Genomic DNA, 3502 nt, shown 5'->3' with positions numbered 1-3502 from the left:
GATAAGAATAAAAAATTCTCAAAATTTATGCGAATATTGCGTAGCGTAAAACATATGAGACGATTCTTTTACATGCAAACATATTTACATCTGTATGTCGCTGACTTTAAATATTATATATATATAATATTTATCTTAAACATCACGATAGCTGGAATCTAAATGCTCTTCATCATTATTGTTTTTATTCTTTTGAATTCCTGCAGAAAAGATGAGATTTCATATCTCACAATGGCGATGGGATTTGAAGTTTTGTTTTGTCACTTCGACCGCTACTTTTTGAGTAGAGCACTAGGCAGGGACAACGCTAGAACCATCTCCTTTGTCCACGTGTTTCTTTCACATTTAAAATGGAGTGGTGTTAGGGGCACACCCCAAACTACACTTCCAACCACACATCCCCTCTCATTCGTTACAGTACTCCGGGCCCCACATGAGTTTTTAAAAAACTCATGTGGGGCCCGGAATACTGTAGCGAATGAAAAGGGGAGGTGTGGTTGGAGGTGTGACTTCGGGTGTACCCCTAACATTTCTATTTAAAATGTTCCGCTGAATCAAAGGGACCCGCGCATCGTCACGGATGACGATTTTACCCCTGAATCTAAGGAATGTTGTGTACCAAAAGCGTGCTGGTGGACTGGGGAGATTGTGGTCATTTCGAGTCTCTAAATCCAAAATGCTGAGGGCCATGTACCAGTGGGACCAAATAACGTACACCCACAAAGAGTTACATTAACTAAAAGTGGGTCCCTAGGATAATGATGTGGTGCACGAATGGACGACCCTTGACTGATAGAAAACGCCTACGCGGTCCCCCACGAACCGATGTAACCATGACAATTGAGTAGTGTTTGGCAATTTTAGATTAGAATCCATTTGGGTTATAATCTACGTATTTTTTTGTAAAATAATGTAGAAATCCTTTAATACTTGGAGGTAGTGAAATATAGAGAAATAAAGAGATGTAAAGTGTGCTGAACATTTTTGCTTTTACTCGCTCAGACACGTGGATTATAATCCATCAAAAATATAATTTAGGAGTTACAATTCAAAATGATGTACTCAAAATATGGTTATTAAACATCCAAAAGTGGGTTATCATCCACTTTGACCTAGTTGATAAGCATGCTCTAAATTAGATCGTCTAATAATTCAGTGATTTTTTTGGCATTTTACTTGCAATTGTAAATGCAAAGAATCACTAGCGAAGCCCATTTGCTAGGGGTGGATTATATGCCTATATAATCCTATATAGGCATATTGGATTATAGTTACTCATGCATTAACTGATTATAAAATTAATGGTGGTATGACAATACAACTAAAGTGAAAATGAAAAATATGTGTTAGATGCATTGAATCACCATGATTTTTATTTTACAGATATTTTAAGATATTAAGATTATGACGAATGGAGCGGATCATCAATTAAAATAGCTCAATCCATGCGTCAAGAGGTGCATTCTTAGATTCAATCTATGGTGGCTCCTTAGAATCATATATATATATATATATATAATTTTATTCATCTCCAATATTTAAAGTTTTGTACATCAAGAATCTCAAGAACATGTAGATGTAATTGAGATAACAAACCAAAACGTATAGCTAATGCTCAAGACTGAGCTATAGCAAAAACTAAGAAATAGATTACAAAACATGCACACAACCATTGTGCATATCCTCAAAATTTTCTCTTGAGCCAACTCCAAGTAGTAGCTTCTTCTTTTCTGTATAGTTCCTTACTGATAATCGATCTGAACCAGGCACTCATGTATAATTCCAACAATATTATCTGAATCAGATAATCATGTACACAACCAGATAGACCTGTACACAACCAGACATGTGCACAAATCTCCACAGTAGAGCAATATTATCTACAGAGAGGAGCTTCAAAGCTAGAAACTGCAGGGAATAGCTTCAGCCTCAGGTTTCACAAAGATAGTAACCAGTCCCGATTCTCCTCCTGAATTTGTGAATTAAGGACAACAGATAGAATGTCCATCTTAATTCTCTTAATCAATTGAGCTGCAGTTCTTTGCTCCTGTTGAAAAATTCTAAGATTTCTCTTAGTCCAGATACTGTAAATTACAGCAGTAAATGTCATTCTTTTGATTCCTTGCTTGAAACCTTTCTCTCTTAGCTTTGTACAAAACCATTCCAAGATAAGATTCCACTCACATGATTTCCAGGTAAATTGAAGCCAACACATTATGCCATTCCAGACCTCTGAAGAGTAGCTACAAGAAAAGAATAGATGATTTCTGTTTTCCAGTCCAGTTCCTGAACACAAGCAGCATGAACCAACATTTGTTATCCCTCTCTTCATCAATTTGTCTTTGGTAAGTAATTTATTCAAGACAGCAAACAAACTTATAAAAGAATGTTTAGGATAGCACATTTGATCCCAAACAGTGCAATGCTATGTCACTTGCTGAGTAACTGGTAACAGAGCATGGTATAAAGCTGAGATATGAAACTTTGAATTACTGTAGCAAACATTCAGCAATTGTAACAGATTATTAATCCCACCACAAGAGAGAGCAGCTCTATCTCTTGCTTTCATCATTTGTTTCCACATCCAAGAGTCACTACTTTTTGCAACACATGCCATATATCATTGAGTCTCAAGTAAGTCCCATGAACCCACTTGATCCAAAGAGACTCCTTGTTAGTATGGATTTGCCAAAGGATTTTTAAAGTTCCCGCCAAATTCCAAGTTGTAGCAGAGTAAACACCTAAACCTCCCCTCTTTCTACCCATACAAACATTTTCCTAAGCAACAAGAGGCATTTTAGAAGACTGGTTGGTTTTCCCCCATAAGAAGTCCCTACATAGTTGATCAATTTTGCGGGTAACTTTGATAGGAAGAGTATAGTTGATACGAGTTGCCGTACGAGCACCTTTGATCGCAGAATTATCAAAGGTAGGTAAAGGAGAAAATAATAAGAATACAAGAATAACTCAGGTTTTGGGCGAAGGAAAATACCTTCTCTAGATTATGAGTATGTAATTTACAACTCTCACAATCTCACTCTAGAATTGAAGAATAGGCTCTCCAAATCTCAATTACAATTTAATCTCTCTTGATTAAACTCTCTGATTGTTTAGAAACCCTAAAACAATCCTTTATATAGGTGTACAAACGTGGATGGTAATTTGGTAAAACAATCCTTTATATAGGTGTACAAACGTGGATGGTAATTTGGTAAATAACCAGACCCAAAACCAACAAGAATTCGTGTGAACAGAAGTACAAACGTGGATGGTAATTTGGTAAATAACCAGACCCAAAACCAACAAGAATTCGTGTGAACAGAAACTCAAACGAACCAAGAAACCATCGATGAGTCGACTCATGACTGAGATGAGTCGAATCGTCAGAAACTGGACAAAACTCAAAAATCAGCGATGAGTCGACTCATGACAGTCATGAGTCGACTCAACCTGATGAGTCGACTCATGACTGTAATGAGTCGACTCACAGGCTAAAAACTGG

The sequence above is a fragment of the Asparagus officinalis genome, chromosome 7 (genome assembly GCF_001876935.1).
Source record: "Asparagus officinalis chromosome 7, Aspof.V1, whole genome shotgun sequence".
Classification (NCBI taxonomy): domain Eukaryota; kingdom Viridiplantae; phylum Streptophyta; class Magnoliopsida; order Asparagales; family Asparagaceae; genus Asparagus; species Asparagus officinalis.
This window is presented reverse-complemented; position numbering follows the sequence as displayed.